At 35.8% G+C, this 17381-nt stretch overlaps 1 pseudogene; it reads right to left on the bottom strand.

Annotated features, from left to right (window-relative positions):
* Window positions 1-2420: 2420 nt before the first annotated feature.
* LOC124461880 overlaps window positions 2421-17381 on the bottom strand; it is a 29463-nt pseudogene continuing 14502 nt past the window's right edge.

Genomic DNA, 17381 nt, shown 5'->3' with positions numbered 1-17381 from the left:
TAAAATACTTCCATACATTCACTTTTATTGTAAATTATATAGATACTAGCAAACCCGGCGAACTTCGTAACGCCTAACAGTAAAGAATTTCGTGTTACCTTTTAGCTGAACTAATTTATGCTTTGATGAACATAATATAATAATACAAAACAATAATAATATAGATAGAAATATAAAAGTATTTTATTATAATGATCATAAAAACATACAGAGAGTAAAAATTAAAAAACAGAAATAATTAAGTTTTCTAAACACATGTCAAAAAAATCATTGAAAACTATGCTGTTCAGGTTGGGATACACGTCATAAAATCTCAATTTAGCCAGGGCAGCAACCATTCACCTGGATAAAAGCGAAGACACGAAATTTGAACGGCAGAAAAATATAAAACTCCAGCGTAATATTCAACATCAGGCTCATACTGAAATGCTAGTCGAAGAAATGAATGTGATGTAAATGCTCGAAGTACTTGTTGATGTTGGTCAATCCCTCTACGTCTGTTGGCTACGAATCTGCGCGCTTCTCTTCGTTCCAATTGTCTTTGTTGGTTTCGCTCATCTCGTACCTCTTGTAATTGTGATGCACGTAACTGCGCCATTCTTACACGGACATCTGCATTATTTGTTGCCTTTCTGCATCTGATCTTATTGCTCTTCTATCTTGCATGCCTCTAGATCTGTTTGTTTGACGACTCAAATTAGCCCCCCTGCGTGTTCGTGGCATTGTTGTAATAAATCAAGTTGGAAAACTGATTGGTGTAAACGTGTATTATTTTCTTGATCAATAATTAGCGCAGCGAGTTCGGTCGCACTCGAGTTGTAACAACGACTGAACTCGAGACGCACAATTCTTGTGCGCACCTTCCACCGAACCACACTGGCGACAGCGACAGAACGCTGGCGCCCCGCTAAAACGGTTCTTTTTAAACCACAAATCGCCGCCGATAAATATATAAAATTCTCGAGTGTGGTGTTTGTTACCAAACTACTCCGAAACGGCTCGACCGATTCTCACGAAATTTTTTATGCAGATCGTGTAGGACTGAGAATCGGCCAACATATATCGGACAACGGCCTTCCTCTGGACACTGAACTTCCTCCTCACACTTGGCTTCGGCTCCTTACGTTTTGCGTCGTGGAATCGGTGGCCGCTTGCCTTTTTCAAAACAGCAGATCTTTTTCGGTTTAATTTGAATGGGCACTCTACCCAAGTGACCTGATACTTGCGGGCAGCTTTATCCGACTCCTTGTACAGCACTCGTCAAAGGTGGGGAATCTCTCTGGGCAGGGATCGGCACAACACTCTGCTGGTTGCTTCAGAAGGTGATGAAATCTGAATGCTGGTTCTTCCTTTTCTTTCTTGGGCTGGCTATACTTTTAGGGCTGCACTGAGTTTTGTTTTGACAGCCTCCATTATCCACTTTGGAACACTTAGGTGAATCCACGAAATCCTTAGATGCCATTCGCGAGACAGTCCAAAACCTTTGCATCCTGTCAATGCTTGGGCCGCACCCTTCCTAGAATATTTCGCCACATAGACATGACAAATTTAGAAGAAAAATATTGTCCTGAAGTTAAAAAAAATTTCAACTTTTTGTTCCGAAAAAAAAAACTGGAAAATTTAATTTTTGTATACGAAATCCCCAAGCGAAGCCGTGTGAACTCGACAGTGTACATCACCTTACTGAAATCTAGAAAGTCTCAACGTTGTATATGGTTTTTCACGGCCTTTCGATTGGAAGATTTAAATTATTTTTGTTGAATTTCATCTCTTATCAAGTAGGCCGTGTGTCTAATTTCACTCGTATAAAACACAGGTAGTTGAGATATCCATCACAGTTAGTCAGTTTTAATCGTGAGCTCGTTATTATTTGGGTATAAAAAATAGATGTTGGCCGATTCTCAGTCCTACACGATCTGCATAAAAAATTTCGTGAGAATCGGTCGAGCCGTTTCGGAGTAGTTTGGTAACAAACACCACACTCGAGAATTTTATATACATATATAGATATGCAGTTAAACCAAATGATATACAAAGGAAAAAATTTCACTCACTTTTGCAATTGTCAAGTGGACCATCATCTAAATTTGCAATATAAAAATCGATTAGAAGCTGTGGTGCATATTTTTTCATATCAGGTTGGGTCACAACTTCCTCGATTTCCCAAATTGAACAAGAAATACCAATTGTCGATTACGTGGAAAACCACATATAATCCTATCCGCCTTAAGTTGCGAGTAAATCCATTTTTTTCGACTATTGGACCAAATACTTCAAAATTCTTTTCTACAAACATAATTATATTGGATTATTTTTGTGTACAACAAATTTATTTCAAGATTAAGAAACATTTACCCCATTTACCCTGCGAGCCGTTGAAGAAATCTGAAAAAACAATTTAAAGAATTTGAAGTCTTGTAATTGGACAATTTAGTTACATACATTTTTTTCTTGTGGTGTCAAGTTTGGAGTTGATTCAGACGTTTGTGGTGGTTGGGGAACTAAATCTGCTAAAATAAATAAAGGAATAAATACATTTATTTAAGACACCTCAAGGTAAGTTTACTTACCGGCAGCTTTTCCATTCTGAAGTGTCCCAGTTGGACGTCTTTGCTGAAAGAAGTTAATGTATGAATTTTAAATGTGGCTAAATACTTACATACATATTTTAGAGTACCTTGGGTTGAGTTGTAATAAAAAAAAAAGAAGAAATCGCAAAACATGTGTTAAATGTGAGCGACGCCACGCTGCACATAGTAGATTTTGAAAAATAAGGCGGCCAAAAGTCAACAAAAAAAATCATTTTAAGAACAAACTATTGATGCACATTGTTAGGAGATACTTCAGAGAAACTAATTTCATCATTCCCACCTTTCAAAATAGCGCCCGCGCCGAATTACAGGTAGTCAAACTTCGATTATCATTCACAGTGTTTTCAGTGATACATTTTTCCAAAGTCAATATTTATTTTTGCAAAGTTACTATCAAAGTAATTGTGATGGATATCAATAGTCCAGATAAGTACCTTTATGTGTTATGTAGTACTCACCAATTTTAAGAATGTTTTGCATACATTAGCATTGTTATAAAAGACCAAATTTTTGAGACAGATTTTTCCAAAAATAAAATTTCAAAGGAGCTTATAACTACTTTCCCTTTCCGTCCCTGTAATATTTCTTCATTTAATAATTTATACATAGTTTCAATAATTATATGAAGTTATAGTTGGCCACCTATAGCCACCTATTCACGAATATACTTATTCGAAGTTTTTGCGCGGCGATAGAAAAAAAAAAATTCGAGACCCGGTGCACTGTGGTTGTGGCCATAGCCTAAAATCAAATATCAATCCACAATATTTTGCCAAATTGTACACAATGTATAACACCTTGATGGCAACCGGATTTTCTGGAAATCTAACGGAACTTGCGCAAATTCCATTGAAACATGAAACACGTGTTCATGTTTGAAGCCGGACTACGCTTTGCTGCTTTTCGCCACACAAAAACGCTTTTCAAGGGATAGAACGTGTGACGAGTATCCAGAAAATATTATTTTAATGAATTTTGAAGTTGAAGGTATTTACTTTAATTTATTCTTATTTGAAGATTAATTGACATTAATATTTTTTGTGTATTTTTGAATACCTAACATTTTTTGTGTATTTTGTGAATGTCTTTTTTCATGTTTACTTATGTTTTAGTTGTGTTACCCGGCTCCCTCTTGTGAGTGGTATAACTGTGTTTGTCAATGTTTTAAGGTAATAAAATGAAAATGGTAGCTGCTGCTAGTTTTTGCATTGTTTTCGTCATTTGTGTTTGTTTATTATTTTTGTTTTGTATATATTTTTTTATAATTTTTATTTCGACTTTCATTTTTGGTATAGGTGCGTCTTCTAATTGCGTAGGTTTATCTAGTGCCTCTGGTGTGAGAGAGTGCGAGAAGGTATTTATTTGACCTGATGCAAGGCCAAAATATACGAACATGGAAGAAAACTAGATTTTTTGAAAAGTTACCTCCTCGAGTCTTCCAAAGTTTCTGAACTATCAAAAAATCTTTGAATCATAATTTTTTTTTTAGAAAATATTATTTGTGGTTAGAAGGGAATTTGAAATACCATTGATTCGTCAATCGTCAAGGGCGTCCTTGTAAACAGTTTTCTGATCGAGTGATCGAGCGAGAGAAGAAAGACTGAGGTATACGAGTTTGGTAATCCTGAGGTGATGTCCATGCTGCAAGTGGTTTTGCAAAATGATGGGAAAGAATGCATCTAAATCTTAAGGATATAACGAACTCACCAACCGGGCTGGCAAGTATGAAGTCATACTCAAGAGTAATGAACCATTCTCCTTTCCTTTGAAGCTCTCAAAATGTTTGTTGAGGCTGATTGACAAGCGACATACGAATAATAGGCAACAACAAAGGCCATTATTCTGTTATGATCTATTATTGAAAGCTAAACAAGAATGCTATCACCTAAATGGCTATGAAATTACAGCTACTAGGCGGAACGGACCTTCAAAGACTAATAGATTTTTGGCAAATCCCACACCTTCTCGTCACGCTTTTGTAAGCCGATTCGGTTCAGGTTCGTGAAAGAAACCACTGATGTAGCAAGGATGAAATAAAATTTGTGGAGAATGCTTGCAAGCTCTTGCGTCGACCGAGTGTCTATAGGTAGATTGCTTTTAAATTAATCATATATGAGATGACCATGGTTGATAGAAGTGTGTAACGCGGCAACTAACACACCTCAACAAGTCGGTGTTACATATGTGGTGCCAATCAAAGAACTTCAATGATTTAAGTAACAAAATGTTGTATGTCCTGAAGCATTAGAATTTGGAATTTCCATATTACACGCCAGGATAGACTCTTTGAAGCATTTTACACCTGGCATATAATTGCCAATAAAAAATATAGAGCAGAAAGACAACTGAAGAAAAACATTAGAAGAACAGACAAAAAAATAATACAAGAACGATTTCGATTAGAAACTGGACTTTGGTAGACATGCCCAAGCCAACTTTGGCAACACTACTAGTAGGCGGTTTTTCGAAACATTTATTTGGCATCTGACATTACAGGAATAAACCATGAACTTATATATAGATTTAAGTTATTTTAGAAGCCATTTTCAGTGGCTTCAAATTGATACTGCCAAATACGATGCATATGCCTTAGAAACTACAATCTATATATAAAGTTATATGATTGGCATCCTATGACCCCCACTATGCATAAATTCTATTACATGGAGCTAGCTAATTGAAATGCATTGTTGCCAATTGGAAACTATCCGAAAACGTGGAGGTGCCTTGAGTAAACTTGCAGCTCAAAAGAAAAAAAAAAAAAAGTAAAAAAAGAAAGGAAGGCAGCATTTAAAAGACCCGCGAATGCACTGCTTGATTGCAGAAGAAAGTTCACACAGTGATACATTTCTTTTTCCCATTATGCAATAGCGGATAATGTCACTTTGACAATTGATTCGGGTCTAACGAAGATCAAGCTAGGCATAGAGCTAGGCGAACTATCTTGATAAATTCTTTTCAATTGGCAACCGAGCGGAACAGTCCTTTGCAGGAAGTGAGAAAAAATTAATATTTCATTTTTTTGTGGTTAAATACCCAAGTAAATTTTAATACAATAAATACAGCCATCCTTCATGGGCTTGATCGGAAATAAAAGAAACCATTGATGTTGGTGTTCTCTATTTCAAGATATACATTTTGAGTAAGTGCTAATTTTTCTTTAATCATTAAAATTTGGTAATTTTTGCAAATAAATTTTGCACGTAGATTTTCAAAGTCTCGGTATGTTCGTTCATGATGGAAAGAAAAAGGAAATTAAAATGTATTGCTTTGATTAAGCAGAAGGTAATTATACAGCTCTAAAGAAAAGAAAAAAAAACGCATTAACGACATTCACATTTTATCATGTATGTGTATATCATTTTTTTTGTTAGACAAACGTAAAGCCCAATTTTGGTGTCAATGATTTCCAAAGCCAGAAGTCCAAGACATTTATGTTGGATAGTGCAAGCAGCGAAGAAGTTATTCACCAAAGAGACGAAGCAATTACATTGGCGACCATCTGATCAGTCAGATTCGATACAACACGCGCCAAGCGGTGAAAAGTGAAACAGCGAAACACGCAGCCCAAAGAATAAATTGTAACCGAGTTAAAAAGTGAAAATCAAGTAAAAAGGGTTTAAGCCAGAAAGCCATAAAAAACGAAAATTTTTACTTCTTCTTTTGTTTAACCTAGGTAATATACTAGAATCGAAAGCTAGAATAAGTTGGTGTACAAGTAATAATTGGTAATAGAGAAAAAAAAAAATGCAAGGAGTGAAGCAAGTGAAAAAAAAGTATACAAAGAAGAAACGCAAAGCAACTTTCGGCCACATTGTGCAAAACCAAATTGTTTTTTTTAAGTCGCGAGGTAACATACACTAAAAATGAAAAAAGGAGCAAAAACAAAAAAAAAAAAAAAAAAAAATTTAAAAAAAAGAACAGCATGAGCATTGCTTTACTTGGTAAAGAAACAAAAATGTGAACATAATTAATACAAAAAAATTAAATTAAATCTATAGCCTCTACAGCAATTCCTCGAATGCCTTCGTCGGACGCTACAAGGGTGAGTTTTTTCTACTACATTTTTTTGTTACCAAATATAAAGCGAAGTCGGAGACGTTAAGCAAGAGTATTCAATGCAATGTAGCATGTTGTGGAATAACATTAACAACAATACAAACATATTGTAGCAATTAGTTACAATATTTATGTGCGCAACATTCAAGTGCATTTGCCTCTTAGTAACATGACCACCCATGAGTGCATGGTGCTGGACAATTGCTGTGTCGGCAAATATAACACGCGCGGCCGCTTTGGCCAAGATGCAATATGATACATCCTCACTCACCGCTGCGACGGTACATAAACATACATACTCTTATGTAAACATTTATACATTTATACATAAGTATGTTTATACATAAGCATACCGCTCCTCTGCCTGCATGACAGCAGCGCAGCTACGCGGTCTTAGCTATAGACGACAATTGTTATAGAATTAAAATTCATTCAATAAAACCAAGCCAACCTAAACAGAACATATTATTCTTCTCTAAATAAATTTGTGAAATAATATGAAACATCGAACCTTTTATATTACATGGCGACCGTGACAGTGGTCACTAAGTACAAAAAGTGACCAGAGAAAAAAAAAAAAGGAAATTAAACAACACTGTAATTACAGTGTGGTAGGCAGACCGCCCACTACACCGACGTGGGAATATTATACATACAAGAATAAATAAAGGAGAGAAAAATCACAGTAAGTAGAGTGATGGGAAGAAAAACTGGTGTGGTAAAAAAGTTAAAGGCCAGAAAGGCAGAAATATTGAAGCTAATAAATACCCAAAAACTAATTGGAATACCTCGGTGAAATTACACGCCGAGGTAGAGGTTATAAAACCCAATTAGAAGAAAGAAGAAATAAACCACAACCAGAATCCATACTCTGCAATACAAAACGTGGCAAAACCAAAGATAAGAATAAGTCCACAAGCTGAGAAGAGATACCAAACCGAAGAAGGCCTGCCCGAACGACTGCGAGGGACCATTATACTCAGCATACTGCGAGTATACGTGCAAGCATTGCTACGGGACTCCAAAGGAGGAGCCAGTCCCCAAACTGAAGAAATCAAAAATCAACAAATCTGGTGCGATGACCGGCACCGGAACCGCCTGAGCTCATAGGCCACGGACATCAGCAGCTGAGACTACAAGCGTGAAAAGCAGGCCGCTTTTTACGCCATCGATGGAGCATCAGCGTGCCAACCGGCGACGACCAGCTGATGCTAGAAACTAGACGGAAAGAAGATAACAAGAAGAAAAAACAAATAAACAACCTATGTGCTGCGTCACAATTTTTTTTGAGTGTACTGCGATGCACATTTTTTTTTTTGTAATATATAAGTAATCAATGTACAATTGTGCGGCATTAAAGCTGTCCGATTAGAGTGTGGCCTGAAAACCATACGCAAAAGTAGGCAGGAACATATGTAAAAAAAAAGAGCCTTCAGCTCAAAATACTAATATTAAAGTAATTCAAGAAATATATAATGAAATGAAAATTCAAATTTTTGATTTAAAATCCTTTTTTTTTTAAATGGAATGTTTGACAACAAATAAGTAAATTTGATGATACATTTGATACACCCAATATGGGGTTAATAGACACTAAACAGTGGACTCCACTGCAAATGTTATTAACAAAATAGAGTCATCAAATGTAGATCTAAACCAACAAATGTACTTTTATTAATAATTGTGATATAATGAGCGCATATGTATTATATAAAGCATACAAATTACACAATAAATGTGTAACAAAGAGAGCCTTAAGCCATGCTAATGATCTTGATAAGATCTAAATAACATATGCATCAATTATTGTAACAGTGCATTTACAAAAAAAAAAGATCATTTTCGAAATTTAAAAAAATTATATAAAAAAAAAAAAAATAAAATTTAAAAAAAAAACACAAATATATATATTAATTGGATAAAATGAGCACATTAGAAGATTATTTTAGGAAGATAGTAGATAGGAATACTAGCATTATAGAAGACCTACTAGAGGTTTTTAGAACAGGTAATGTCAATTCGGTACAGAATTCGATAAATTTAGTACAGATTAGAGCAGCATACCTTGATTTGACTGGAGAAGAATTCCCAGTTCAAGGAAGCGCAATGGTACAGATGTGTTTTCTAATTACAGTACCAAATATATGTTGTTTTTCAAATGCAACAGGTACACTTCGCTTCTATCTGATGGACGAAGCACAGCAACAATAGGTTGTCACAAATTAAGTAAACATGAATAAAGTAGAAACTGAACATCTGCAGAAATATATTCCTTTCCTTGATTTCCTGATACACTCAGGACCGGTAAACAAAAAGTACAAGGAAATAAAAATCTGGATACAAAACAACTACAAGTTTAAAAGAAACATTGTGGAAATTATGGAAAAATCCATAAAAATAGCCTATAGCAGACTGTTACTAGAGAAACCTAGGAATAAGGATGTGCCTGCATGGGTGCATAATATTTTTAAAACAGAAATAGAAACTATCAATGTAGTAGAATCAGATGAGGACATCTAAATAAATAAAAAAAAAAAACCCACAAAAAAAAAAAACTTTTAAGCATGGAATGGGAAGAATTAATTACCCATATCCAAAATATTAAAGAAAATTTTAAGAAATCATATAATGTGTTACACAAAATAGGAATATCCAAAAGGAAACCATAAACAAGCACGCAAAAATCCTAGTTGATTCTTTCAACGAAGCGAGAAATTTAGTGCATGTTAATAGAGAGAGCATAGGTAAAGAAAATTGGTCAAAGATTTCCAATCTATTGATCAAGTTACGAGCAAATCTAATCTCTATAAAACAAAATATAATCTTGAAATATTCGTACCGACCGTACTTAATTCACCTCTGAGCATAGACACCTCTAAAAAGGAAACAGAGCAAGAAGGTGAAGAATCTGAAACAAGCGAGGAAGAAATAGAAGAGAAAGATCTAAACGATCTAACAATTCCTGCGCTTTTAACACTACCTGATATAGAAGTGTTGTCTGAACAAGACAACGAATCGGACTTAGACATCATAAAAGTGTAATAAACACAACCAACAGGATGGCAGAATTAAATGCCCGAAGGGCATATGTGAAAGAAATAAGCATATCCATACCTGAATTTAACGGCTCAAAAATGCAACTCCAAAGATTCATTACAGCTCTGGAGTTGGTGGATATGATGAAAGGAGACTATGAAGATATAGCAGTTCGGGTAATAAAATCAAAAATTGTTGGCCAAACATTATATGAAGTAAACAAAGAGACTTCAATAGAAGCAATAATACAAAAATTGCAAGGCGTTGTAATTGGTGAAACATCCAAGGTTATAAAAGCCAAGTTGAAGAATACAGCTCAGAAAGGTAAAACCGCTGACAAATTTACTTCAGAGATAGACAACTTGCGAAAGACACTGCAATCAGCATATATCGAAGAGGGTATACCTGCAGAAATTGCTAGTAAGAATAGCACAGACGAGGCTATAGAAGCAATGATTGCAAATTGCGATAACAACAGAATTAAAAATATACTTGACTCTGGAAACTTCAAAACCATGGATGAAGCAATAGCAAAGTACTTACAAAAAGTACTGAAATATCAGGCAATCCAAATACGGTCCTATTTGCTCAAAGAGGCCGTGGTAATCATAATAACAGATATAATTATCGTGGTAGAGGTAATGGTCGTGGTAATTATAATAATTATAACAATTATAATAATAGCTACAACAATGGCCAAAACTATAACCAGAACTACAACCAGAGAGGAAACAACAGAGGCAGAAACAATAACAGAAGGAATAGAGGAAACAACCAACAAAACAGAGGTTATAACTCTAATAATAGCAATGTTAGGGTAGCCCAGAACAATTCGGGAAACTCCCAACAACCTTTAGATACTCAGCAATAAAAAATTACAAGGTTTACACCATCAGTCTCAGTCAAAGCACATTTGTAAGTTTCACTAACGTAGCAACAGGAAAGAATTAGTATTTTTAATAGACACAGGTGCTGACATATCAATTTTAAAGAAAATTCCGACAACTTCCAATATATTCAAACAAATCAAATAATAAATATACAGGGAATAAGTCAAGAAATAACAAAATCTAAAGGACTTACTTCCATTGAAATACAAACCTCTAAATACATAATTCCACACGATTTTCATATCGTAAATTTACAATTCGCTATTCCTTGTGATGGAATACTAGGTATCGATTTCATAAGAAAATATAACTGTCAATTAGATTTCAAACCGACTGAGGATTGGCTTATACTTAGACCAAATAATCTACAATATCCCATATATGTGCCAATAGCATACAGTTCTGGCAACAACTCCATAGTTCTGCCAGCAAGATCACAAGTTGTCCGAAAAATTGAAATAACCTCAGCGGAAGACAGTATATTAATTCCGAACCAAGAAATTCAGCATGGTATTTACATAGCAAATACCATAGCATCTTCTCAAAACGCGTTCATAAAATTACTAAATACAACAAACACAAATCAAATAGTCAAGATAAATAACTTGCAGTACGAATCACTTTCGAACTACGAAGTAGTTAAAACAAGTCCAGAAGATAGAGAGAAAACGGTATTAGCGACACTCTCCAAGAATTTCCCACCACAGTTCAATAGCCAACTAACCAAATTATGCACACAGTATAGTGATGTGTTCGGTCTGGATACCGAATCTATAACTACAAATAATTTTTATAAACAAAAGCTGAGACTGAAAGATGATGAACCAATATATATAAAGAACTACAGAAATCCTCATAGTCAAAAAGACGAGATACAAAGACAAGTCCAAAAGCTTATAAAAGACGAAATAGTTGAGCCTTCTGTATCCCCATACAACAGCCCACTTTTATTGGTACCGAAAAAATCGTTACCAAACGCTGAAAATAAAAAATGGCGATTAGTAATTGACTATCGTCAAATTAATAAAAATTGTTGTCCGATAAATTTCCGCTACCTAGAATTGATGACATTTTAGACCAACTAGGTAGAGCAAAATATTTTTCATGCCTTGACCTAATGTCAGGTTTTCACCAAATTGAACTCGAAGAAGAGTCACGAGACATAACATCCTTTTCCACAAGTAATGGCTCATACCGCTTCACGCGACTACCATTCGGTTTAAAAATAGCGCCAAATTCGTTCCAGAGAATGATGACTATAGCGTTCTCTGGCCTTGAACCTTCGCAAGCATTTCTTTACATGGATGACTTAATAGTCATAGGTTGTTCCGAAAAACACATGATCAATAATCTAACAGATGTTTTTGAGAAGTGTAGGCAACATAACCTAAAGTTACATCCTGAAAAATGTTCATTTTTTATGCATGAAGTCACCTTTTTGGGACATAAATGCACAGATAAAGGAATCTTGCCTGATGACACGAAATATGATGTCATTCAAAATTATCCAGTCCCACATGATGCGGACAGCGATGCAGCGGATGCAGACAAAAGCGAAAACAATTGTCGTTGCTTATCTCCACTCCGTTATATTTTTTTATATACTTCCATATATTTTTATATACTTCTAATGTGTTTCGAATAAAATCATGCGTAAAGAAAAGAAAAAAGAAATGAACTGAAAAGTGAAAAGTATCAAAAGAGAAAGGGCAAGAGTGAATAAATATGCATAATTGTTTTATTGAAACATTTTGTATGTGAAGAGTTGAAAAAAAATTTAACGGTTAATTTTTATACGCTGCATATGTAAGCGTTGCGTTTTGCTTTTGCACAGTGGGTCGAAATTTAAAAAAAAAAAAAAAAGAGAAGTTAATGTTCATGAAATTATGCCGAGTATTTAGAATATTTTTTTTTTATATTCATTTAATTATCTTTGAATATAAATCGATATGCGTTAAGTTTCGAGCTATATATTTTTTTTAGTAATTACAAATTAATTCATATCATTTATGAAGTTGTAAATTTTCTTATATATATACTATGGAATGGTTTTGGTTTTTTTTAATGTGAGTTAACTTTGTTCTCAGAATACTACATGAAACATTAGATTCTAAGAAATGAATGATTGTGAGAATACATTAATTTAAGTGAATAATAATGATTTTTATAATGAGGTAATTTTCTGAACTTTCTTTTTGGGCAATCTAATGTGAATAAGGATGTTTGTTCTGGGATTTTCCCCTAGCGCTGAAAGGAAAATCATGGTAGGGTGGGTAGAGAGCGCGGCTGTAGATACACCTATACAGCCAACACTAGGACTATTTTCTTCTATTCTTTGCTCTCTATTCTATTTCGAGTTTCAGCACAGGGACTTTATTTAAAGTTGCTGACGTGTGAGTGGGTGAAACACATTCATCAAAGAACCACCCCAGCCGATTGTCTTGCTAGCCGCATTAAGAGTCCCGCAGATGAATCGTGTTAACACCAAGATAGGCCTCACACAATAACGTATAGTTGCCGACTGCAATGGTTGGTAAGCCTTTGTGGTGTCGTGGTTATAGATATATAGTTACAGAAATTTTTGCCGCCCAACCATGGGGCACATTCTAATTAGATACAATAATTTTTGCTGCCCATCGGCTACGTTAAGGCTTTGTACGTTACAGTAATTTTTGGCGCCCAACTGAGGGGCCCGATTCTAATTTGATAATTATCTCCCTAAGGTTTTCTCAGGTAGATAATTCATTTGGTAGATTGACCCCTTTTCTTCTTTTAATTTCTTTGTGCATTCTAATCTTTTATTCTATACTATCAACAATTAAAATCGTAAAGTTAACTATTATTGGAATTACCGTCTCCGGCGATGCCCAGAGATCTGGTCCGGATATTCAACTAGGTTACTAATTGTTCCGAATATTTTAAAGCTAACTGTCAACATGAACCCAAGGCAAACAATAACTGTCAAAACAGCAGAAACTACTAACTTTTGGCATGTGACCGAGAGCTAGACTCTGGTTTGAAAAGTGTTGAGTAGACGAAGGCTTGATAGTAGCCTAGACTCTGTACCTCTTGCTTTAATAGAATACGTATTACCTGGAATTATGATTGTGACAAATGGCTGAAACATCATCTAAGGATAATGCAACCGCTAGTATTATTGTAGAGAGTACATAGACTAGTCAGTCTAGTTTTGTTATCCCTTTTAGTATAGCCCGTAGCAGCTTAATTGTGAGTGGTCAGGACATTGGTGAGAACATTAATGGTTTAATCAGCCAACCCCAGATCATAATTGGCATAGCAAGCGACTATATTAAGACAGGTAACGAATCCCTTTTTAAATTCATTTATGTAGGTGCAACTCAAATAAAAGAGGGAAGATGATTTTTTTTTGAGAATAGGAACTATGGGATGTAGAGTCAAGGGACCCTAACCCAACCGCTTAAAAAGAAAGACACTACCCAAAATATGAGTGTACTTATATAAATTTCTATTTCCTGTTGCTAAGAAAATAGCATCCCTAACGCAGATATCAAGAGTAGTCCCTAGTGATAAAGTAAATTATTACACCTGAATTCACTTAGAGTAACCCGAAAAGAAAAATTATTCAAAATTATTATTCAAGAAAAAAAAAAAATAAGAATTTGATTAACATTTGGTTGAATTGATAACGCTATCGAATATTTAAAAATGTCAGTAATACACAGTGATAGAGAGTACGAGGAGGTACCACGATCATCCTCATCACAAGTGTGTAGCATTTGTTCACAAGTTATTTCAGACGTACACGAAAGGGCAACGACAAAGTGTATGCACTCATTTCATAGAAATTGTATAATTACTTATGTTTCGACAAATCAAGAGTGTCCGGTATGCAAGCCTTTATGCCACCTTAGAGATGTACAAGTTAGAACAGAGTTATCAGCCAGTCAAAAACGAGGAGCAGTTCCTAAAGTCCATAATACGCGACAGCAGAGGCAAGCACACCTTTTATCTGGTCCAGAACAGTCAGCCATACCTGATTACAATAGTCCGCAAAATACGGTGATGAATTCATCAGAAGAGGTAGAACCACTACGAACAGCGAAAAGACAGGGAAGACCTCCTAAGCGAAGAGTACAACGCGCTCAACCAGAAAATTTTGAGAGACATCAGACAAGAGTCAACGCCACAGCTAGTACATCGGCACCAGCGGTCGACTACGAAAGATTGTTTGAAAGAATAGAGAATCTTATAAATCAGAAGTTTGAGAGTTTGCAGACGAATGGACAGATTTTTGTGACAAACTCAAAAGACAATATCGTGATAACAAGGATGATGATTTAATTTTTGAAGAAATAAGAAGTAGGAAGCAAAAGATTGGAGAATCATTTGATAATTTTTATGGGGATGTAATATCCATTGTTAGTAGGCTTTCGGTTCCATTGGAAGAGGATAGACTAGTGCAGCAGTTGCAGCGTAACCTGATACCGGAAGTGCGTGAAGCATTGTTATATATATCAGTTGTTTCGGTGTCACATCTACTTCAGTTAGTACAAAGAAGAGAAAATCTATTGGGAGAGACGCTAATTAAGCGTCCGATCAAGAGTGTAAATTTTTCTAAACCCGTTTACAAATCCGTAGCTGCAGTACTAGACGCCACAGAACAGTCAGAAGACGAATTGTCGGTGAAAGAGGTAGATGCAGTTCAGCGAGTGGCGAATTCTTTGGTTTGTTGGAATTGTGACGTAGAAGGACATCGCTGGGACATGTGCCTAGAAGATCGGATTATCTTTTGTTACGGCTGCAGAACCAAAGGAGTATACAAGCCGCAGTGTATAAAATGTTCAAATCGGACGGAAAACTATCGGAAGGGACCACCGTATGGCAACAAGCGGACGGACCCCTAGTAAATGTTGCTCACAAAAGATTAAATCGTAATTACACTGAACAAGAAAAGCAAGAAAACATTTCAGAGTTACAAACAAATAGAAAGAATATTAAGTTACATCCAATTAAACCATACCACATACGTTTAAAAGAATATGCAAGATTTTGCGAAAGAATATTTTCTGATGATAGTAATGTCGCATGCGTCAAGAGAGCACCAAAGCGCTCAACCTTGCGTATGCGTAACTTTTGGAAAGCTGTACGAAATACCAAAAGAAGGTTAATTTGTTCAGTAATTAATGAAGCCGTAGATGGCCGATTTTATGCTTCAATTTCATTTTTACAATTTTTAGAATTAGGCTTATTAGACACAGGGGCAAATATTAGTTGCATTGGAGCAGACCTGGCTAAAATAGACTGGTCGCACAATTCAAAATTTCGCAAAATTAATTCGTCAGAAAACGGCTGATGGACAGCCACAAACAGTTATTGGATCCATACAACTGAACGTAAAATATAGGGAGCAGATGAAGGACATTAATTTCTTTATAATCCCTTCGATTAAGCATAGGGTAGTATTAGGAACAGATTTTTGGAAAGCTTTCAAATTGGCCCCGGGTGTAATTTCCTCGATTGAAACAAACTTCAAATAGCAACGTGCCTAGATTAACAGAGAAAGACGGTGAGGAAAAGTTTCCGCTGACAGCAGAAGAAGAAAAACGTTTAGGCGGAATCATTAGTCTATTTCCAGACTTTGAAAGGCAAGGCCTCGGAAGAACAAAGCTTCTGCAACATCATATGGAGGTAGGCAATGCCACCCCGATTAAACAGCGATTTTACCCAGTTTCAGGAGATCGATAGAATGTTAGAGCTAGGAGTTATTGAGAAGTCAAATAGTCCTTGGAGTTCGCCCATGCGTTTGGCGATTAAACCTGGAAAAGTTCGTTTATGCTTAGATGCACGACGTATTAACGAGGTTACAAAGAAAGACGCATACCCACTGCCCAGCATCAATGGAATTTTCGCAAGACTACCAAAAGCTAACATCATCTCCAAGATAGATTTGAAGGATGCTTTTTGGCAAATAGGTTTGAGTGAGGAATCAAAAGCAATCACAGCATTTACAGTACCCGGTCGTCCATTGTATCATTTTGTGGTTATGCCATTTGGTTTGTGTAATGCCGCGCAAACAATGTATAGACTAATGGATGAAATAATACCCCTGAATTAAAATATTGTACTTTTGGATACTTAGACGATTTATGTCTAGTATCAGAAAGCTTTGAGGAACATCTTATTGTGTTAGCCAAGCTAGCTGAGCAATTTCGAATGGCGAATGTGACTTTAAATGTGGCAAAGAGCAAATTTTGTCACAAAAGTTGCATTTTTAGGATATATAGTAGGCAATGGAGGAATTTCAACTGACACATCAAAAACAGACGCGATTCAGTCATGGCCAATTCCGAAAACAGTTAAACAAGTAAGAGCGTTTATGGGAGTAGTCGGATGGTATAGACGATTTATACCTAACTTTTCAGATATTAGTTTTTCAATCACCGAGCTTCTGTCGTCGAAAAAGAAATTTGTCTGGAACGAGCAAGCTCAGAAATCCTTTGAAAAGCTTAAGTCTGCGTTGACTTCAGCTCCAGTTTTGCAGAACCCGAACTTTGAACGGAAGTTCTATGTGCATTGCGATGCGAGCGATGTCGGCATAGGCGCTACGTTAGTTCAAATGTCAGATGAAGGAGAAGAAAAACCAATTTTATTTATGTCCAAGAAACTGAGTTCAGCTCATCGAAACTACAGTGTAACGGAGCGGGAATGTTTAGCAGCATTAGAAGCAATCGACAGGTTTAGATGCTATATTGAGATGCAGGAGTTTGAATTGATTACGGATCATGCGAGCCTTTTGTGGCTGATGAAGCAACCTAATTTGAAG

The sequence above is a fragment of the Drosophila willistoni genome, unplaced genomic scaffold, assembly GCF_018902025.1.
Source record: "Drosophila willistoni isolate 14030-0811.24 unplaced genomic scaffold, UCI_dwil_1.1 Seg710, whole genome shotgun sequence".
In the NCBI taxonomy this organism is placed as follows: Eukaryota; Metazoa; Arthropoda; class Insecta; order Diptera; family Drosophilidae; genus Drosophila; species Drosophila willistoni.
The sequence above is the reverse complement of the archived record's forward strand: the minus strand, read 5'-3'. Positions and strand labels throughout refer to the sequence as shown.